This window comes from Equus caballus, chromosome 3, assembly GCF_041296265.1.
Source record: "Equus caballus isolate H_3958 breed thoroughbred chromosome 3, TB-T2T, whole genome shotgun sequence".
Lineage (NCBI taxonomy): Eukaryota > Metazoa > Chordata > Mammalia > Perissodactyla > Equidae > Equus > Equus caballus.
In genome coordinates, this window is record NC_091686.1 from 70,519,761 (window position 1) to 70,543,365 (window position 23,605).

The 23,605-nt window shown below is 37.4% G+C and overlaps 1 long non-coding RNA gene across 2 annotated transcripts in view; it reads left to right on the forward strand.

The window, feature by feature from the left end:
• Positions 1 to 23,605, forward strand: part of LOC111772891 (uncharacterized) — a 71,835-nt gene that overhangs the window by 44,700 nt on the left and 3,530 nt on the right. The gene's annotated exons all lie outside the window — the stretch shown is intronic.

The window sequence follows — 23,605 nt, forward strand, 5'->3', positions numbered from 1 at the left end:
GGAATATAGTATATTCTTATCTGACCAATAATTACCATTAAAAATATTATCTGTCTTAATCTCTGTATGACTCCACTCATATGTGGATGTTAAACATGTAGACAAAGAGGACAGGTTAGTGGTTACCAGGGGAAAGGGGAGGTGGGGTGGGCAAAGGGTGAAGTGGTGCACCTACAACACGACTGACAAATAATAATGTACAACTGAAATTTCACAAGGTTTTAAACCATCATAATCTCAATAAAAAGTTAAAAAAATATTATCTGTCTTAAGGACAGAAGATCAGATTCTATAGATAAGTTTCATTTTATCAGAATTGTAGTTTCTTCCGTTGTGGTATCTATCAATCTAATGAGAACATTTTGTCTTTTCTCAGGAAAGTATCAAATTTATATCCATTGACATGTCTCTTAGAGTATATATCTTCCTTATTTTGGTAGCTGTAGCAGGAGTTTTCTTGGGTTACATTTCGTACTTGCTCTAAATTTTGAGGTGTTTGACTCAGTGATTATGCCTTCAAGTAGCAATTTCTTCAGCTTCATGATGAACAACTGTTTTTTTTAAATGAAAAAGTGGAAACTGCCACCAAAAAGGGGAGATTTCTCAGTAAGGCCCCAGGAAGGTCATTTGGCACATTTATGGTTTTCAGGGATACTTGACTAAGAAGAGTCCTCAGAATCAGACTTTGAAAGTGCCGATGTCGTAGTGATGTCCACCATTGAGACTTTCTTTGTATGGTGCATATCTTAAGATTTATCAGAAGAAATGTCAAGTGCAATTTAGAAAGAATCAACTGAGACGAGTGGTATCTCCTATAGAAACTAGAATTCCTATTTTAGAGAGAGTCTATGTGTCTTCAGATTTTATAAATTTATTGGAGAAAATAGAATTTAAACCTTAATTGAGTTGATTATAATTATTACTAGAATGTAGTTGGTGAGGAAGTTTTCAGGTGCAATATCTCCATTCACAAAAGAGTTCCCACCTTTATAAACAGTGAAGGAAGTGAGAGGAGAAATTACATTTTGATATTTGGTTATAACGACATCCACATTTTTGTCCTCTTTTCCTCCAGTGATTAGAACGTTGGGTGCATGAGTAAGGAAGTTGTAATTGAAAGATGTGTTGGCCTCTGGGGTCACTATTGTTTTGTCTTCAAGAAAGATGGCATTTACGTCTGCTTTGTTGTTTGTGACTGAGGAGTATCAGCCCTAAAAAAGTGTTTACTTCAACAACCTTTTTAGCTTGTGGTATAATAGAAATTTCTTGAAACATAGGTATTATTTTTGCTATTCCAGCAATGGATTCATGTGTACCGTTTGTACTTTCTGAAGTTTAAAATTCAGTATTTGTTGTTTTGAGATTGGCTACATTAAATTCCAACAGAGAATTTCCTTCTAACTCAGAAGTTATCTCCGTGTAAAAATGAAGATTTTTCATCAGTAGGAATAATGGTATTTACTTCCGTGAGCAAGTTTGAGTTCTCAGCCATGAAGTGGGTTTCTGAGGAACAGATCCTTCTGGGAGGAAATCCTTGGGTATATGAAAGCTTGAATAAGCTGCTACAAGGACACTGTAATAATCCTTACTGACTGACTTATTACCAGGATTGACATTTTTATTCACAAGATAAGGCTTTTCAGCATCTTTTAGAGAATTTGTTTCCACCTGGATAACTGGATCGTTTCCTATTTCATTATTTACATCTGTAAGGTGATTCACTTCAAATTCAGTAGCTATGTCTTTCATGGTAGAAGCATTAATTATTTTCCTTGTAGAAGCTTGGTTTACTATATTCATTAGGAAAAAGAATAGAAAACGTTGTTGTTGTTTTCTTGGGTTCTGAATTTTGATCACCAGAGGCATCATTATCAAAAATTTTGTTCTTGGTGACAACAGTAGAAGATGTGTTAGGCTTGACTTTGGCCATATTGTCTGAAGAACCAGTGGAATCAGCTTGGAGAACAGTATAAACCAAGGGGAAAGCCTTTAGGACTCTTTGGCTTTTAGTATTTTGTCTTTCTGAGACAATGCCTTCATTGAAGTAAGGTGAGTCTACAGACACAGGCTCTGATGCAGCTGATATTAACACTGTTGGGTAAGATAGGTTTGGACCTTTTACAAGTCTGGGGCCTGCAGTTTCTTTAGAAGGAAGATTAGAAGTTAGGATGAGAGTTTCAGGTAGTCCCATAGATGTAAGTCTTAGACACATGACACTTTTTGATGATGGAAAGTTATAATGGCCAATGTTATTTTTGTTCTTAGTGGCAATAGCAGGAGCATATGGCATAATGGCAGAAATCTTTTTCAAAGGATTAAAGGATGTAAGAGCTGTGTTGATTGCACCTTCTGTGTTTTCATTAACATTGGACATGTCCTCACTGGAAAGGTGAGCTAAAGAAAAGCTGCTGAACCTTGGATCAGATACTGCAGCTCTACCTGTTTGATCTTCGGTAAAATCAGAAATACTGGATGTGGTAGTATCTGCTCTTCTGGGTGTAGATGTCTTATAAAAGGCAGGTGATATGTTTTTCCTGAGGAAATTGTCACTATTTTTTAAAGCATGATTAGTAGTATCAGTTGTGAATATCCTGCTGTCAACTACGGGTTTTGTGTCTGGAAAAAGGAAATGCTCAATTATTTTATTTTCTGAGTCAAAGCCTTCTGAGAGAACTATGGTGTCACCATCATCACTGATGGTGTTTTTTCCCACAGATGTGTTGTCAGAAAAATTAGAAGGAAAATTCTTACTTGCATCAATTAGGAAGTGAGTTGTGGGTCTATGAGCTTTGGTATTGACATTGACATTGGAATCTTTGAGAGCGATGGAATTGGTGTCTAAGTTCTTGTTTTCCTGTCTAGGAATCATAGCTTGGTAATTCTCTTTAGTGTTGAACTCTGGGGGTGTTGTTTTAGATAGACTGTCTGAAGCAGCAACTGTGGTATATGCTGCATGAGACACATGTGTCTTGGGGGCATATATGAATGTACTCCATTTTGCAGGGGGATTATTTGATCTATCCTCTACATCAAAGGCATGCTTATCTGAGACATATTCAGAACCACTGTCATCAGACTTAATAATTATATAGTCTACATATGCTGGAGTGATTTTGCCTGCAGAAGAAATGTCATCCACCCTTTCTGCAACGTCTTCTGTAAAATAAATAGATTCATATTTAGGAGTCGTCTCTCTAAGATCTTTGTGGTCAAATATGTTCCTTTTAAAAGTACTTGCCATGTCTTTTTCAGAGGTAATTATAATAGGTAAAATAACTTCATCAGATGGAATAATTAGTTCCTCAGGTAGAATGTTATAATCAATCTTTTTGGTGGTATCTTTTCCCATAGTAGTAACAGGAACAAGTTCAGAATATTCGGAAGTTCCCATGGATGTTGTGAATTCAGAAGGAGGAAAAGTTGACCTCGGTTGTAGGCCATATAATTCAGTCAGGGTGTTTGTGATAGACCTTCTATGTTAGTGACTTTATTGTGAGAGGCAGGCCTAGATGCTTCTGGAAGAGTTAATGTGGAATTGGCTAAAAAGATTCCTTTTAAATTGGGCGGTGTTTGTGGTTTGAAGGAAGCAGGATCAAATTTAGCAGTGAAAGAATCACCCGTATTGTTGTCACTCTTGGAGAGAAGATTGGGCTCAGTTGCTGATGGCAGGATTTTCCCTGTAGCTGGGATGAAAACTGTTGTATTTGTAAAATGACTTAATTCCAATTTAGCAGCTGGATCTTCTTGATTGAAAATATTAATCATTTTCCTTCTCTTGTAGTCACTATTTTGAGAATCTTCTCTAGGAGAAAAGGCTTTCATCATTACTCTTTGAGATTTGGAATATATTTTGTCAGTCTTAGTTTTATAATTATCAGGAGTATCTCTATTCAGAGAGAGAAATGAATTAACATCACTATCTGTGATACTATCTGAAAAAGTAGTTGATCCAGTTGGAGGAACATTCCAGGCCAAAGGATAGGAATGGATGTCAGCTTGAGTTGTTATGACCTGCCTCTCCGGAATATCACCTCTGTTAATGACATCAGCATATTCAGTTGCTGTCTCTAACTCTTCTGATCTAGTTATTAAAGATTCAGACAAAGAGTTATCTGTCATTAGGCCAGAGGTTTCAGGATTTTCAGGTAAGGAATTAGGAATAAATGTGGCAGATGTTAATAGAGATGAGAATCCTCTAGATTTAACATTGTCTTCTTCAGGTAACATAGAATCATTTTCTTCATAACTACCTTCAGTGGAACGAACAATGGAATCAGCTACAGTGCTGGCTGCCTTATTCAGAGATGAAGAAAAGATGGAAGCTCTGTTGTTTATTTTGTCAGTATTTTTACTGATGAAAGAAAGATCATTATCAGGAATGACACTGAACTCAGCCAAAGGAATAATGTCCTGTGAATGGGGCGTATCTGCTAAGTTTGGTTTATGTTCATTTGCATCAAATCTGGATAATATGATGGTTTTTGCTTCATCTGGGGCAGCATTAGTATAAAAGCAGATGAGACACCTCTCCTGCTGAATTCGTCTTTGTATTCTAGAGGATTGGTGATTCCAGCAGGATCAGTGGAATGAGTCATGAATACCCTGCTCTCTTCCATTCTTGTCATTAATTCTGGGTCTAGAACAAGTGGGTACTCTATTCTTTTGTGTTTAGGGAGAATGATGATGATGTTATCTCCAATTAGAGAACTATTTTTCACAATTGTTTCATCTAGAAACTCAGGTTAAAAAATCCAACCTGAATTAGTAAGAGAATAAATCATGGATCTGGGAGCGTTGGTGTTAAAATTGACAGGGGTTGAGGGAAGCGTTTTCTCCAAAGTTGGAATGAGGACTGTTGCATTTGTAATGTGACTTAAATCAAATTTTGCAGCTGTGTCTTCCTCAGCAGAGAGTTTAGCCGTTTTCCTTATTTCAGAAGAGAAAGGGCTTATTCGTCTAGGTGAAAGGACTTCCATCGTTGTACCCAGAGGTTGAACACCTTTCTTAGCTTTAGAAATGTTAACGGTTTCTCTCTTCACAGTGGATGATGAATCAGCCTTATTATCTGTAGAATTCCTGGTAAAAGCTATTGAATTAATCGAAGGAATACTTGAGTCCAAGGAGTGGGGCTGAAGGTCTGTTTGAATTTTAATGTCCTGATTTTCAGAAATATCATTTCCATGAATGAAACCAAGGCATTCACTCACTGTCTCTGATATCACTGATACTGACTTTGAGGAGTCAGTCAAGGAGTTATTACTCATTGGGACAGAATCCTCAGTTAAGACTTTAGGCATGAGAATGATACTTTCAGTTGTTGGTAGAAATGGGAATTCTCTAGGCCTGACATTGTTTTCATCAGGTTGCATGGAATCACCCCCTTCATAACTGTTCTCAAGGGAAGGAGCAGTAGTGTCAGCCATAGGGTGAATTGTCTTCATAGATGAAGAAGAAGTTGATGCCCTGCTTTTAGTATTCTCAAAATCTTCATCAAAAAAGGAAAGTTCATTATCAAGGTTGACTTTGAATGTAGCTGAAGGAACAGTGGCATCCTGTGAATGGTAACTCTCTGCCTTGAAAATTTTGTCTTGATTATATTCTGACATAGGTGACATAGTGGGTTTCCTCTGGTCATAAAGACAAGTGAACGTGACCTTTCTCCTGTAGAGTGGGCCTTTACTTGTTATTGGAGTGGTGCTCAGGGTGAGTTCTGTGATTTCATCTGGGAATGTCCTGCTTTCTCCCACAGTTTCCGTTGATTCTGGGTCTGGAGCATTGATATGGTCAATCCCTTTGCCTTCTGGAAGAATGATGATATCATTTCCACTTAGGGTGCCTCTTCTCAGAGTTTAATCATCTGGAAACTTGGGGGAAAATTTTCTGTTTCCATCTGTTAGGGAGTGAGTCATGGTGCTAGGTGACTTACTTCTGAACTTGGCAGTATAATCTTTGAGGAAGGGGCCATCTTTGTCGGAATCAGGGTTTCCTTTTCTGGGGATCAGCATTTGGTATTTTTGTTTAGTTTTGAGATCTATAGGATTTTCATTCAAGAGACTTTTAGTGACATGTGCAGTGGGGAAGGAAGCATGAGACCCAAATCTATGGAGCCCTTGAATGAAGGTAGCTGTTTTTGTTGTGGGGCTTTTTCCTTTTTGTCCATCATAAAAGGTATTTTCCTCTGACACATATTTAATAGTACTGTCTTCAAGTGCAATGGTCATTAGATGCATATTATTTGGATTGTTTTCCCCTGCCAGGAAAACCACATCTGACTCTGGTAAAATGTCCTTTGTAAAAGGAATTACTTCATATTGAGTTTCATGATATTTTTCTGCAGAATCTACATATATTTTTCCGTTTATAATGTTCCTTGTGTTGTCAATAGAGATAATACTGTCAGGTGAAATGATTTCTTTGTCAGGTAGGACAATTATATCATCAGATGTAATAGACTCATCAACATTTTTATGTCACTCTCTTCTATACTGAGTGCTGGATCAAATTCAGAATTATGGGTTTTAATAAAGTCAGCAACAAAATCAGTAGGAGAAAGAGGGGGTAGATGATATAATGTATTATAAGAGTTTGTAGTAGACCTCTCTGAGTTTTCATTATCAAGAGAAAATGAGCCCTTAGCCCTGGGCTTTGTCAGCTTTGTTGTGCTCGTTGTGGAATCAGGGTAAAATGTTTCTTTTAAAGTTTCATGTGCTTTCTGTTCATCAGGCAAAACATCAGGCTTAAGAATGAAAGGATCAATGTTCACTGAATTTACCTCTCTTAAGTTCACTGGAATTTCCGCTTCAGAAATGTAGGATTCATCCTCTACAATAGCCTTATCTTTACTGAGGAATGCATTAGCCTCAGTTCCTGAGGTAGTGATTTCTTTTGCAGGTGGGTTGATAACTGTTTTACTTACATGATGACTTGCAGCATAGTCAGAAGTTTTATCTTTCTGCCCTTTTTTGTGGATTACAGGTTGAATGGCTATATTAGGTGCCAAGACCATGGCATCAGTTTTATCATTAATGCCCCCATTTTCAGTGTTAGGTATGTCAGTGGCAACATTTATGGGATTCTCTGAAAAAGTACAATCTTCCAGAGGAACAGAAGAGACCATGGAGAAAGGCTGAGGGTCATTTTGGACCTTGGTGACTTCCCAGTTTTGGTCAATGATAGTAGAGTGTTCACCCAATGGCTCTGATACCTCTAAGATCACTGATTTCTCAGGTCAAGAATCATCATTCTCACTAAGAGCACCTGCAGTTCTAAGTCTCTTCTGACTGGAAATTAATAGAGATTTAAATTTTTTGGACAGGACACCATCTACCTCAGGCACGATCGAGTCACCATTTTCATTGCTCTTCTTAGAGTCAAAAGCAAAGACATTAGGTAAAACGGTGATGGCATTTGTTGGCATTTTGGTGACATTAATAGGATTAGGAGAAGTTACTGAGGCTATTTTGATTATACCCTTAGTAACTTCACCAACATAGGATATATTCTCAGCTTGGGAGGCAATGTCCTGAGCCAAAGTGTTAATGTGATCCTCTGTAGGCATCACTTCAGCTGAATGCATTTTGTTTTCACTGACTTTTGATTTTTCTGATGTAATGGTGTCTGCCAACTTCAGGGCAGCTGTGTTATGAACGTTGGATGAAATACCTCTCTGGTAGAAATGACCTTGTGTTTTTATGGGAGTGGTGATCACAGCATGATCAGTGGGGACAGTGCCAAATTTTCTGCTCTTTTCCACAGTAACAATTGTTTCTGTATGTGGTACAGCGAAATTCTTGATTTTTTTATTTCCCAAATCAGAAATTTCAGGGAGAAGGATAATGGCGTCATCTTTACTTTGAGCCTCCTTTCCTGCAGATGATCTTTCTGGAAACTCAGGGGAAAAAGTCTCACCTCTATCATTTAGGGAGTGCCCCATGGTTTTCAGATGCTGAGAGTTGAAATTTTTGGTGTAATCTTTGAAAGAAGTGGTGACAATATCAGAGTCAGAATTTTCTTTGAGAATAATAGTTTCAAACTCAGGGTGAGTCATCCTATACAGAAGACTCTTGGAGACCTCATTTTTAAAGGAGGGTGTATGAGATACAAACCCATTGGGTCCATGTGTAAGTTGAATAGGTTTTTTATAGGGCTATTTTCTTTCTTCTTTAATTCAAAGCCAGGCTTATTTGAAAAATACTCAGAATCACTTTGATCAGGTTCAGAGATGATCAAGTCCATAGCATCTAGATTATTTTCCTTTGCCAGAGTAGTCCCAGGCCTAAGACTAAAGGAATCATCTCTCAATGTATTTGTATATTCCAGTGATAGAGGAGTACCTATTCCAGACACAGGATAATAATTTTCCACATTTATTTCTTCAGAGGAGACAGGAAGGGAGTAGGTCACAGGTATAACACCTGTAGGAGAATTTGTTATGCTACCTCTAGCAGTTTGGTCTTTGTCTGCCCATGGATCAGTTTGCTCATCAGTATAGGTTGCATAGTTTTTGCTGAAAGTTCCTTTATCTAACAACGCAGTCCTTTCCAGAGCAAAGTTTATATTATCTTTCATTGGAATCCTAAAATCTGGTGTTGTCAAGGTAGATCTTCTTTCAGGCAAAAAGATATATCCTTTTGGGACATTTTCTTTCATCATCAGAGGAAGAATATCACCACCAAAGAATGCATTATGTTCAGCACCACTATTACTTTGTTGTGTCATCATCATTTTTCCTTGAAACTCAGGAGTAAATTTTCCAAGTGGAGGTTTTGAGACTTCAGCCATATAGGATGATGTAGGATTCTCAAATTCAAGTTGTTCAATTGTGATTTTGGGTGTTCCTTTGATTCTGTTGGAGTTATATGCATCAGAGTTAAGAAAATAATGTTTAGCTGCCAAACTGTTTCCCTTAGGAACGTTATCACCTGCAATAGGTATGCCATAAATATGATCCCTCCTATTGTCTTCAAGTACATCTTCTTCCTCTGCCATAATGCCAGTGTCTTTTGGGGTGTCTGCTTCATAGTTCAATGTTATAGCTTCCCTGAAAGTGTTTTCAGATTCGTGTCTTGGGATATAAACATGGTATCACCTTCTCCTTGAGGATCAGTGGTGTCAGCTACTGGCAAGCTGATGGGATAGACTTATAATGAAAAGTTTTTAGTATTATAATATCTGCCAAAGAGGTCTTTTTTACAGGGTTTGTTGCTTGGGGATGATTGAAAGAGGCAAGAGACTTCATAAAGGTAGAGTAATCAGCTACTAATTGAGTGCCATCATCTCTAGACACATTGGGATCATCTCTGGAAATGGCAAAGTCATCTCCTAGTTTATTAGGTTTACTGTTAAGAGTATTAACTTCATTCATGGTCAGAATGCCTTTCTTTCTGGGCGAGATGGCAGCTATGGAAGCCAAGTCTGTTACAACTTCAGTGTTTTTATGTTCATAGGAAATATCATCAGCCACAGTAGTAATCCCAAGAGGGACATGTGTCATTTCAGTCTCAGCCCTTTCGCCTTTATTGGCCAGTCTCTTAGCACTGTTTGAAGCGATGGCAGCAGGGGTTTGATAGCCACTTCTGTGGTCAGTAAGATCTGCATCCTCCATTGTGGAGAGTGATAGTCTATGTTTCCTGATGTTCTGAGGAACATTTGGGTTCTTTCTGGTGATAGTAAGTAGATTATCAGTGATTACATTGTAGTATAAATTAGGGTTTATATGGTCATCCATTCTTCCAGTTTGGAAGAAAGAATTGCTAAGTGGAAGGAGTTCAGTGCTGTCTGCTGCTTCCACGTTCTGTTTCACAGCTTCACTTTCATGCAAACCATCAACTATTGTTTTGGTGGCCATTGTCTTAAAATGTGTTTTGTCATTTGCAGATTTAGTGACATCATATAGAACATCAACATTTTCTTCCCCAGGAATGGTAAGGCCTCTGTCAGTTATTGTTACTTCAGCAGAAGGTATACTACTACTTAATTGGGAGAGAGACTTTGTGTTATCAATAGCCACAAGTGCATTCCTTTCAAAGCCACTGTCTCTTGATTCAAAGTAATTGATATTATGTGCGGGTGGAAGGTTTTCTTTTATCTTAAAAACATCACCTTCTTCCACTAGCCGAAGAGCTGATTCTTCTTCATTAGCCATTCCTTTGTCTATCAAATTTCCAAATCTTTTTCTTGGTGTAAGAATACTAATTGTCTTTGCAGGCAGGAAGATAATAGCTACAGTAGGCCTTCCTTCTGGCATGGTGGCCTTGTTAATCATCTGTTCAGAGCTGTCAGTCATATTTTTGGTCCCCTTACTTGCACTGGGAGTGGTATTGTATTCATCATTGGGAGAGGTGACATCAGCTGTAAGGAAAGTAGATGCCAATGGAATGTTCAAAGGATCTGCTGATACTTTATTGATTTTCCATTTTTGTGTAATGGCATCATTAACAAGACGAGGATTTTCAGCCACAGGATCTGATACCCAAGCACCAGTCAAGGAATTGCCTTTAATTAGCAGGGAGTTTTGAGCTTGATTATTTTGGGCATTGGGCTTAAGGTAGATGATTTAGCTACTGAGAGGAGAACATATTCTTTGTTCATAGGAAAATCTGTTTCAGAGTTGAGACCTGCACCACCATCAGCATGGTTGTCATTAGTAGAGAGACTAATGACTTCATCCACAGAGTCAGTAGATTTTTCTGAAGGGGTGATACTGACCTTTGAAGCTGAGGTCTTGTCAGCTACACTGTCTTCCCTGAAATGGACAGATCCAACAGTTACTGGGTGGCCAATGGAAACCACAGGGGTGATATTACTCTGGAAAGTGGCTGTTTTAAACACAGTAGCTCTTTCAACATCCATTTTGGCTTTGGCATCATTTGCAGTAATTGTGGAGGGGGTTCTCTGGTCACCTCTGTTGTTAATGAGGTTTGTGCTGTCCATTGTGAAGGGTTTTATTTTATATTTGAATAGGGGGTTGAATATAACAGGGGTGTAAGAAGAGAGGATGATTTTGTTTCCTGCTGTTTGGGCATAATCTGCATCAGGGCTGAGAGAGTAAGCTTTTCTTTCACTTTCTATTGTGGAAGTGTCTGGATGAATGAAGATGATTTCCTTTGCAATTCCATCATCTTGGTCTATATTTGCGATTTCTTGGACCACAGGAATAACATTCTCAATTCCGTCAGTGTTCACAGACTTAAAATTGTTCCTATCGGTTTTGAGATGTTCATTGGCAGGAATGTTAGAAAGGTACTTAATTATTGAATTGTCTACTTTAGATCCAATTGCGTCAGCGATATTGTTATTGTTGGTTGTTGTGATATTCTCCATCTGAATAATGTGTCTGCCTTCTGTTATTGCACCTTCCTTTGAAGGCTGAGTTATTTTAAAGTTAATGTTAGAGGTAGTCATTGGCTCTATGGGGTTAGGGTTAGCATAATGCTTTGTAGAATTGATGTGATTTGTTTTGGAAATAGTTAAATCCTCCACATGCATAGTATTTTTAGCTATATCTAAATTGTTTTGGTATCATTGGAATTACTAATAACATTATTGCTTTTCTTATACATTATATAATTAAGAAAAGAATTTGTGGTGTTAATGGGATTGATATTGGAAATAGTTTCATCAATGTTACTGGCAATCATGATAGATTTGGTATCAGCCTTGTTGTAAGTACTCAGATTAGGAATAGATCAAAAGTCATTGCTGTTTTTTGCAGAGGAAATGTTAGTTTTTTGAGCATTAACTGTAGTTCTGCCGTGATTCTTCATGTCTGTGGCATTGATTATAATAGAATTGTCTTTCTGTGGAAGATCAGGAGCATTGCTCACAGTTTTGCCATATCTTTCCAGATAAGTAGTATTAGTTAAAATTATGTGTTTGTCCTTCATGTCAGGAACATCAAGCAGAGTTGTATAATCTTCTAGAATGTCTGTGGCATCAGTTTTTGCTGTACTGTCTTCTTTCATAAGGGTTGTACCGGTAAACGATATATTCTCTGGTCCTGCTTCTTCCTCATGAGTAGTGGTATAAGTTTCAAAGAGTTTGCTTGCATTTGATTTAGTAATGGCACTCTCATCTGCAGAGGCACTGAATTCATTCTTAGTGTTTTGGATGTATGCAGCGGGATTTAGGGCAAAGAATAGTTTAGATCTTCCAGTGGATGGGAAAAAGTGTTCAAGATTCTGAGTTTCTTTGGAGTCTGTCTGAAAGTGGGGAATAGCAATGGAATCAGACTTATACTGGTTTGTGGTCACGGGTAGAGGTGCTAATATGTTATTTTCCCCAGAAATAGTCATCCTGCTCTGTATTAATCTGGAGTTGGGTACAAATCTGGAAATTGTGGTACTGACAGCAGGAGTATCTTGAATAACAGCAGATGAAGGTGAGGCATTGTTCTTTGGTGCCTCTGCCTGAGTAGAGTTGTCTCCTGTACCCTGATCATACGCAAAGTTAGCTGAAGTCTGATTAGTCGAAAGGTTACATGGTACATAATCCCCAAATGAAAGAAAGTTATATATTCTAGCTTGAAGAGTCTCTGAGTAGTTTCTCTCTGAAAAAGGTCCAGAGAGCCTTGTTACTCTATCAAGAGACTCAGGGCGGTTATTTGAAGTGTCTGCAGGTGCAGAATTTTCTTTTGTTCTTAGGATGCATGAGAGCGACTTGCTATGCAGCTGTCTCATGAGGACAAAGGTGGATTGGCAGACTAATGTTGATTTGCCCAACTATGTATTTCCTGGCTCCCATTAAACTAAAGGGAAAGAAGTTACAACATTTTTGTGAGGTTCCCCTTACAGATTATATTTTACTAAAAAGCCTGAAATCAATAGTCACAGCATTAAATTTATCAAATAAAGCAACATTCTGAAGGTCTCTGCTTTCCTCTTTATTGATAGGTTGTTAAGTTAATCAAGTTAGAAATGCACAATATCGATGTGAAAAGGAGCAGCTAATATGTTAGGGTTAAATGCCCTCTGTAAGTATAAACCCAGAGGTCCCATGGCAAACTTTCAGAAAGGAATCTTTTACAGTATAAGAAGTATAGAGAAGCCCCTTCAAATTCTATACTGTCATGCATTATAACTTCTGTTATCTTTACTTCATTATGTATATGATTAATTTTAAATGAAAGAAGTTTGTAAATAGAAAATAGAATAATTAAAACATGATGATGGCTTTTTGGGTTTTTTTTTTGAGGAAGATTAGCTCTGAGCTAACATCCACCACCAATCCTCCTCTTTTTGCTGAGGAAGATGGGCCCTGGGCTAATATCTGTGTCTATCTTCCTCTATTTTATATGTGGGCACCTGCCACAGCATGGCTTGATAAGCAGTGCATAGGTCCTCACCAGGGATCAGAACTGGTGATCCCTGGGCTGCTGAAGCAGAGCACACAAACCCAACCACTATGCCATTGGGCAATCCTAGAAACACGATGATGTTTTGTTTAGCATTTGTTTGTTTATGTTATCCTGCATTAAACATATCCTGGTGATCTAAATCCATTTTTTTCCCTCCATGTAATTTTTAGTTCCATTATGATATGGTTATCCAAAATACTGAAACTTACCGGGAAGTAAGAGACAAAATTCAAGATGGCCACAGTCAGGATTAGGATCTTCATCTTGTCCTACTTATTCCCTGCAACTGAGGTACAAGATTGTCCTATGTTATATTAAATCATTGACAATTTAAATGACAGACATCAGAAATAATCTCTATTATATTGGAACATTATTGACGTTAACTAAAATGGTGGGGTTTAATTAATAAGATAAAGACAGTGCCCAAATAATTCTAGTGCATTATTCAAAATGATAATATGCAGGATAGAATACTCTGTTTGCTAAGGTAAATACCATTTTAATCAATCAGTGAGAAGTGGAAGAATTTTGGCTGTTTTCTTTAGCTTATAGAGAATCAAGGAGTAAACAATCTAAGTAGTAAATACATTTTGAACAGAATATTTCAGTGAGGACTTCATCATATAAATTCACCCTTATTCTCACATTAACAATTATCTATTTGTTGCATTTTTTTCACGGACTATTTAGAGAAAAGTTAATTTATTGAATCTATATTCAGCCAGAGTTTAAAATCTTAGTAGATCCCTTATACAAAAGGATTATAAGAAAGAGTAGGTATTTGAAGAAGGAAAGAATGGCACCAAACCTGATTTATTCAGGCATTTACCTTGAGAAGAAATCCTTCCATTCAGCCACTTTCTAACTTTAACTTGAGCAAATCAGCCTGGTTCAGCAAAGCAGGAAGATGAAATCCATGCTGAGAAAGTCTAAATCTAAAAACGAAACACAACTGCTCACTCTCCCTCCTTCTTTATTTCAATGGGGAGAGAAAAAAGTTCACATATAAAGGATTGCTTCTGAGCTAATTCCAAAACAAAAGAAGGGAGAGGAAGTGTCCACTGGCTTTTGTGCATGCATCTCTCAGGCATAGACTGAACCTTTTAGCTTATCTTCAAATTGAAAGAGGCAAAGCTTATATTTTAAATGTTATTAAGCCTTTTAGAAATTAACTCTCTAGCTTACAGTGCCATTTCCTCCCTATTCTCTTGTTATTTTTTTTTTAATTGTTCCTTCCTCTGCTTCCACAGCAAAATTTTGATTCACTATAATAGCATTTAACATGTATTGCCATTTATTAGTTTACATTGGGATTCACTCTATGAATTTGTGGGTTTTATAAGGACAAATTGTGTTTGTTTGAGTGTTTGAAAAATATGTTTTATAATTTAGGAGAAGAAGAAACTAGAAAAAAATAACATGCCCATAATAGTCTTTTTTTTCTTTCTATTCTACATGATTTATATAGATACCATGCTGATCTCTCAGGAATCCACTTCCTTTGGTAAACTCAACACTGGCTGATATAGCAGTTAACGCCAGTTTCTGAAGCTAATTGTCTATTTACGTGGAATCCACCAAAATGTATCATCCCTATTGTATCACTTGCTGAGGCGATTCATTAGTATATATTTCAAAACCTCCATAAAAATCTGAATTTGAATTGTTACTGACTTTCAGTTCATGCTGTGCAAAGCATGGTGCAACAGTACGTTATCAGACAATATGGAGACTTGATCTGAACTTAATTGGCTTGCTATCTCTTCTCACTTGAAAACACCTAAAAATTTACTTACTGGTGATTACAACTCTTTTTTTCTTTTTACCTTGGATACTTCTTTTATTTTGTGTAACCCTAAAATTCAATAATGATCATGATATATGGTTCTTGCTGTGTAGAAAGACAAGCAAAGTCAAACTTTTTGTAGTTTTTTTCTTCAGGCTTCCTCAATTTTTTTATCCTCTGGCTCATCTTAATACTTTTCTATAGCTGATATTCTTTTATTGGAACAAGTTATTGGAACAAATATTGAATCCCCAAAGTTTTGTCCAAGACTGTCACTGGATTGTTCTTTTAATCAGGCAGAGTATTGACGTACAAAGCATCTGTGTACATGATTATTGCCTTTAGATCAAAAGCAGTGTGTCATGAGTTGAACAATTATAATGTTATCACTTTAGTAGTTTGGAAATATCATTCCCATGACATTAAATATTGCTCTTCAAGGCAATGGAAGTAATTGTTGGAAAGCTAGTGCAATAATACATACTTAAGAGTGGAATGTTCATTCGGTTAGAGATGATATTTTCAGGTCTTTTCATTTCAAGTAAGCTGGCAGATTCAGAATCAGAATCCCTGGCTGGCACTAATTCATCTTTATGAGATCCAAGATAGGTAAGATTTCCGCCTCATGGTTTCCAAAGTTGAACCTGGGACAATAAAATCAAGGCTTTGTCTGTTAAGAAACTTCATCTTTGAAATTCTTTTTTTTGTAGCCCAAGAAGTCCTGATCTATTGTCCCCCTTCATCGAGGTGAATAGTTCATTTATTTTTCCACATGCCTTCCAGTTTATGATCTAGTCACAATTTCTGGAAGTTGCTTTCTATGTGTAATTAGGCTAACACCAGTGTTTTCCAATATACGAAAATGATCATATTGAAGGAGGAGCTACAGATTAGAAAATAGGTTATTGGTGTCTCCATGTAGCTATGAGTCTTACGTGGCAAAAGTGAACCCTATAGGCATAACCCTAATTGATTTTCAGTGCTTGAAATTGAAATGCTGCAGATGCTTGTTTTACTTTATTGAATCTCCAAACTTATCAGCACCATATGCTTAATGGATGAGAATATATATCAATTCAACAAGAACTTATTGAATGTCTGTGAAAGACACTGGTGGAAAAACAGGAGTGGAAGATAAAACACTCTCAAAGAATTTATATTCTATTCTAGGAGGAAAGGAATATAAATGATAGCCGTGTTCATTGCTATTTATTTATTTATTCATTCAAATATTAATTGAGTACCTGTTAACTTAGGTTCAGCTCCAGGATCTGAGTGACGTAAGAGGAGCAAGATAGGCAAAATTGACCTATACGTTACATAATCAAAGAATTATGAAGAAATAATTTTTTTGAGAGATTCTTGGCTTTGAATTGTGGGTAAGTTTTAAGACTGGAGTTGAGTTAGGGGGAATTGTTATGTGTAGGAAAAATCATAAACAGGGGCACAGAAACAAGAATTGTCAGGGCTGATGGGGATTAAGAAGAGGGAACATATGATCTCTATACATCTCCCTAGCATCCATGGCCTGGGACAAGAGTATGATCAGTAGACATCTAGAGGAAGCTCTAGGAGCTCCAAAGTCAGCAAACCCTCCCTTCCCCATGTCACTACACTCGCTGTGGTCAGAATGGAATCTCATACACCTGGAATAATATTGGCCTTCAGTTTTGGGGCCTTCAAGTCTCAATATATAGGAGTGAATTCAAGGCCCCAAGACTTCAAAGCCTTCCTGGCCCCAAACTCAGCACCATTATATGCCTTGAGACTATGAAGACTAATCTTATTGTGCCTTTTATTCCTTATGATGTTCAAAACTTAGCTCCTCCAAGCTGAAGATATGGATTTATCTATAATTGTTTTAAGTTTTGCCTCTTTTCTTTTCTATACCCCTTGTACCTTTGAACCTGGAGGTTGGTTAAGAATCTCCCTTGCTCATTATTGATGCTTCAGATCATTTTGTGTCTCTCTCCAAACTTTCATCAGTGTGGACTTTTGTATCATAATATACCTCCCACTACATGTCCAATTAGTCATCTAGTGTCGCTCAAATTACTCCCCCTCCTCATGTAAAGATTTTATATTAGTCAGGGTTCTCCAGAGAAACAGAACCAATAGGTTATATATATAGGAAGAGATCTATTATGAGGAACTGGTTCATGTGATTATGGAGGCTGAAAAGTCTTATGATCTGCCATCTGCAAGGTGGTGATCCAGGACAGCTGGCGGTGTAATTCCAATCCAAGTCTGAAGGCTAAGAACCCAGTAGCTAATGGTGTGAATCCTGGTCCAAAGGCAGCAGAAAATTGATGTCTCAACTCAAGCAGGCAGGTAGGTAGCAAAAGGAGGCAAATTCCTCCTTTTTCCACCTTTATTCTTCTATTCAGGTCCTCAAAGGATTGGATAATGCACACCCACATTGGGGAGGGGGATCTGCTCTACCAAATTCAACAATTCAAATGGTAATCTCATCCAGAAACACCTTCACAGACACAAGCAGAAATAATGTTTAATCTGGGCATGCCTTAGCCCAGTCAAGTTGACACATAAAATTAATCATCACAGATTTCATCCTCTGGCCCACTTTACGTTTTTTCAAACCACTGCTTTCTCAATTCTTGGTGATTTCAATGTCCACATAGAAGACCCTTTCTATGTCTTGTCCTCTCACTTCCTTGACTCCGTTTTTCCTATATGCTTATTCTTTACTCTGTTTTAGCTACGCATTCCCATGGCCACAGATAAAATGTAATATTACTAATAATCCGTATTACAAACAACTCACCTTCCAACCTCCCTCTGCTACCCTGATTCTAACAATTATTTAACCTCATGAACACCTATAGTCTACTAATCCTACTAACTTTGAACCCTTCCCAACTCCCTATGAGTTCTTACTGTCCTCTTTATCCAGCTCACATTCTGTGAACAATTATTATAATCTCTCTTTTCATACACCATTAGCTCTCTCGTCCTGCCCTTGCTTTAGTGTACCTTTCTTGGAAAAACATCAATTCAAAGCAAATATAACTCTCTATCCACTTTGTTCTTACATCCAGAGAAAGCCATACTTGATCACAACTTCTAGGTGCCTGTTATTGTTGACTGGTAATCATAATAAAGTTCTTTAATTCATTCACCTTCTCAATCTTCTTCTTATAGCTTCTCCTCCCTCTTCAAATTTCCAAGACTTCCTGCCCATTCTCACTCAGTTGATGACCTTGCTCCTTATTTCATGAAAAAATAGATAGATAAAATCAAAAGAGAACATTCACAAGTTCCACTACCAAATTTCCTTGTCTACTATAGTTTGAATTCATGTATGCTGTCTTCCTTCCAATTACTATAGATGAGTTCTCTGAAATTAGGCCTAAGGCCACCTCCTCCATTTTAGACTAGATCTCGTGCTCTTGCCTATTCAAAGACTTTATTTTAGTAACTCCCTCTCTCCTGTATTATTTTACCCCTCTTTGTTGGCTCACTATCATCAACATACAGACATGATGTTTTTTCTTCCACCATAAAACAAAAAATAAAAATGGATCTTTTTTTTCTCTTCACTTCCCTCTCCAGATACTGCCCCATTTCTCTGCTCTTCTTGTAACAAAACCACTAAAAAAATTTGTCTTCAGTTCCTCTGTTCTTTTCAACCTACTTCAGAAGGCTTTTGCCTCTGCTACTCTACCTAAACTGCTCTGGTAGTTCACTCTTTCAAACTGCTCATGCCTTCATGTTGTTGAATCAAGTTTTCCATTTCAATACCTTATTTTACTTGACTTCTCAGTGCATTTGACACAGTTGATCATGCTTTCCTCCGAGAATCACTTTCTTCCCTTGGTTTCCAGCGTACCACATGCTCTTTTCTTTCTTCTTCTTCTTCTTCTTCTTCTTCACTAGTCTCTCCTTTTTTGTTTGTCTCTTGATTCTTCCCCATCTCCCCAACTATTTGGAGTACTCCATGGCTCATTCTTTGAATGTCTGCCCTTCTTTATGGATACTCGCTCCTTTGGTGATTTCATTTAGTCAGATACCTCTAAATACCATCAAAATGATAACAAGTATCAAATTAATATCTCTTGCTCAGACATTTAGCCTAAATTCCAGACTACTATTTCCAAGTTCTTATTTAACAGAGCCAATGGGATGTCAATAGACATGTCATGGCCAAACAAAACTTTTGATATACTCCAAATAACACCTAACAAAAAAACTTCCATGGTGTTTCCCATCCTGTTTGTTGACAACTGTTATGAACTGAATTGTGTCCCCCACAAGATTTGTATGTTGAAACCCTAACCCTCAATGTGGCTGTATTTGATATACGGCCTTTTAGAGATAATTAAGGTTAAATGAGGAAGTAAGGGTGGGGCCCTAACCTGATAGGTCTGGCCGCCTTATAAGAAGAAAGACAGATCATTTTCTCTCCATGTGCATGCTCAGAGGTAAGGCCATGTAAAGACTTAGTGAGAAGGCAGGCATCACAAGCCAGAAAGAGAGTTGTCACCAAGAATGGAATTGGCTGGTGTCTTGTTCTTAGACTTCTAGTTTCCAGAACTGTGAGAAAATAAAGTTCTGTTGTTTAAGCCACCCAGTCTACAGTATTTTGTTATGACAGCCTAGGCAGGCTAATAGAGCAACTCAATCCTTCCAACTGCTCAGGTCAAAAATTTTGGAGACATCTTTGACTATTCATTCTGTTTTATACCCAACATCCAATTCTTGAGCAAATATTATGGTTCTGCCTTAAAAATATATAGAGGACCTGATGACTTTTCACCAGCTGTACCACTACCACCTTGATCCAAGCTTTCATCAACTGCCACCTTGATTACTGCTTTCATATTTTAACTAGTTTCCTGCTTCCACTTCCCATTATCATTAGAGGCAGTTATAGTGTTCATTTTAAATATTAGTCAGATCGTGCCACTTTTCTGCTCAAAGCCTCCTGTGACTGTTTATCTTACTAAAAATAAAGCTAAAGTCTTAAAGGCCCTACTGAATATTGTCCTCCATTACCTCCCAGAGCTCATTTTCTGCTTTCTCTATAGCTTACTCTGTTCCAGCCATGTTACCTTGTGGTGGTACCTTGAATATTCCACTTGTTCTTGGCCTTAACAATGAGGAAGAGGAATGAGAGTAATTAGAAGCAGGGAGACTAGTTTGCAGACTATTAACCCCAGTCTAGATCAGAGGTCATAAGGCTCTGTAAAGTATAAGGATGTATAAGGATGTGTGAAAGAAAGTATCACTTACAAAGAGACAACAAAATAAATGGGACAGAACCAATAGGATACGGTAAGGATTAAGAAGAGTTGAAGATAATATTAAGATTTGTAACCTGGGCAACTGGTGGATGATAAATGATAACAGAGATGAAGACCATAGGGAGAGAAGGCTGTGGGAGGCAAAGATAACATATTCATTTGAGATACTTCTATGGTATCTAGACAGATATTTTCAGTTCACAAAGCAATTGGAAGTGGGAATCCGCAGCTCAAGAATGAAGTGATGAATGTCAGAAATGGGGGTTACCTTTTTGTCAAGGACAATGACTAGAAGGGAGCATGTGGGAGACTTTGGTGTGCTTATTATGTTTTATTTCGTCATCTAGGTAGTGGTGGGTTACATGGTATACTCCCTTTCAAAAATCAATTGGATTGGCTCTTGTGGTTGTGCCTCCTTTTTTAAATGTCCCTGCCAACAAGGGCTAGATGTGAATTTCTATAATTCAGGAATGAGTGTTACAACATGTTCCTTTTCGTGTGTGATTTAGATGGGAACTTAATAGAAATAATTCCTGCATGTTTAAATACTAGAAAAGGAGTACTGTTGCCTTCTGTTATACTGAATAGGTCCTGGGGTCAGATGATCTCCCTTCAGTACCCTGGGTATTGATATTGATATTCCCAAAGACAGTCATCTAAGTTTATCAGATTTTCAGGAAATGGGATTTCTAAGTAAAATTTCCTAATGCTGTTTCATTTTTTCCTGAAGCACTTTCTTTTACATTCAGCTGTCTTTTTTAGGCCTTTGGTGGAAGGAAAATATCCAATGTTCATTATAATCCTCTGAGCCATGCTGCCGTGGATTATGGAATGAAAATACCTTAGTTTATAGGCTTATTTCTTTCAGTGGATTTCCAACTTCTTCTCATGCTCTGAGCCAGCTTTTCTATGCCAAAGATGTTACCTGCAATTAAATTAGTCGTGTGTTAACTCATTTATTTTATGTTAATTCTAGATGGAATTTTGTAAATGTGAGATCTATTGCTTTCTGGCTCTTTGACTTTGAGCAAAACACTTAACCTGCCCAGGCCTCATTTTTCTTGTCTCTAAAAAGGATCTAACAATAGAACCAAATTCACAGGGTTGTTACTAAGATTTAATGGGACTCAATGAACATATAAAGTGCTTAGCACGTACTAGCACTCAGTAATTGTCAGCTATTATTATTGGTACTGTTTTGGAATATAAATGCTAACCTTGAGAGTACTTTAGATATGCAGACAAGCTGGGCAATACTTCAGCCTCCAGGGTGTCCATATTATTCCTGTGATGTTGATTTATTTGTGAAGCGGGTGTCCCTGGGTCAGGCTTGGTCCAGTGGCTTCAACAGTGTGATTAATACTTAAATCCTGCTCAGTGGGAAGATCAGCTCAAGATTCATGAAGGTTCCTTTATAAAAATTGTCTACATGTTTGTTATTTTAATAAAAATGTGAATAATATGACTTGTTCTTGGTCCTTATGCCTTTGAGTATCACCTCTGTTCCTTTGTCTTTATTATTTTATTTGAAGGGAAAAGGCATTCTCAGTCTATGCCCCATGTCTCTTAAATTCTTTTTAATCTTTCGGACTCAAATGAATATAGCACATTGTTTCTCGTTTCCCTTTGCCTGTGATCAAAATTTTTTGAGTCCGTGGCTTTCTGAGAGTCCCGGGTTCATGTGGAGAGAGACTGTTCCAACTGTTTGTCTGGAGTGGGCTCAATGCCTATTTTTCTGTCTTCATATGGGTTTTAAAATTCAAGCTCCCGGATTACCGAGACCAACTACATCCTTCAGGGCAGCCTCAGAATTGAAACACGTCTTCCCCTCCCTGGATTTCATTTCCATTTTATTTTTGAATTGTGGGGGTTTCCCTTAGTTTTTTTTTTCTTCCGAAGTCTGCTATACACTTAAAAGTATATTTATTATACTTAATTTAGAATTTCTCCATCTCAAAAATTTAATATATATTTTCCATGGTCTTAAAAGTTGGCAAAATGGGAAGGACGTTTCAAATTACAGTCATGCACCACATAATGATGTTTCAGTCAATGACAGACGGCATATATGATGGAGGTCCCATAAGATTAATGCTGTATAGCCTAGGTGTGTAGTAGGCTATACCATCTAGGTTTGCCTAAGTACACTATGATGTTCACACAATGATGAAATCGCTTAATGACTCATTTCTTGGTAAGTTGTGTTAAGTGATGCATGACTGTGTGTTATTGAGGATGACCCTCTGTTTTCATTCCTTTGACATTTTCTTGTGTCTTGGCTGATGGGAGTTTTAACCCACCCTTTATTTATTTATAATTTCTGCATTCCACACCTTGTCAAAGCAAAAATTGCAGGACAAAGTTAAACAGGCAAGGAAGACTTCATTCAAGACTATTGTAATAGTCAACTCTGCTAAAACAAAAGGTGAGAGGTTTTCTGTGCTGGGGCGTGCTAGTGGAAAAGTACTGGAGGATGTTACGGGGATGCTGATCAATAGGATGTGTTGAGCGCATTGGGTAATTCTTGAGTTCATAGATGTTTTTCTCTGTGATCAGACCATCTGTTGTTTGCTAATTTGTGTTTACCCAGGTTAGGTTCCTCCCCTCCCACAGAAACTGGGAGAAAGGGGTACTATCTTCCTTGGCTCCCAGGTCTTTAATAAAGACATTCCTGGGTTGTAAAGTTGGAGAGAGGCTTTTAGATTTACATCTCAAAGGGGTAGAGAAAGAATTTACAACTGTAAATTTTCTAAACAAGTGTTCTAAGATGCCAGGAGCCTAGATTCAGGAAGAAACCTGTTCAAAGTTAAGTCAAGAGTAGGGGAACATTAAGGTCCAGGTCAACCTTGTATTTAAGTATTACTTATTATTAGGAGCTTTTTAGAAGGCTAAGCATATTAATTTTTAAATTCATTTCCAAATGTATCACAGTGATAGAAATGGATGCAAGGAACAAATGGTTTTCAAAATGATTTATTGAACAAAAGCTGAAGAAGTAAAAATGAACACTTCTAAGAAGTGAGAGAATGAAAGAAGCAGAATTTCTAGAATAGTCTAATTTCTGATGTGCTATTGCAATCAATTCTTGAGGCAGTATTGGAAAGTTAAGGTGAGAAGTTTAATATTGTAAATTAGGACCTAGAAAAAATGTTGAGAAATATAAAATTAATTCCTACAGTCCTATAAATATCACCTACT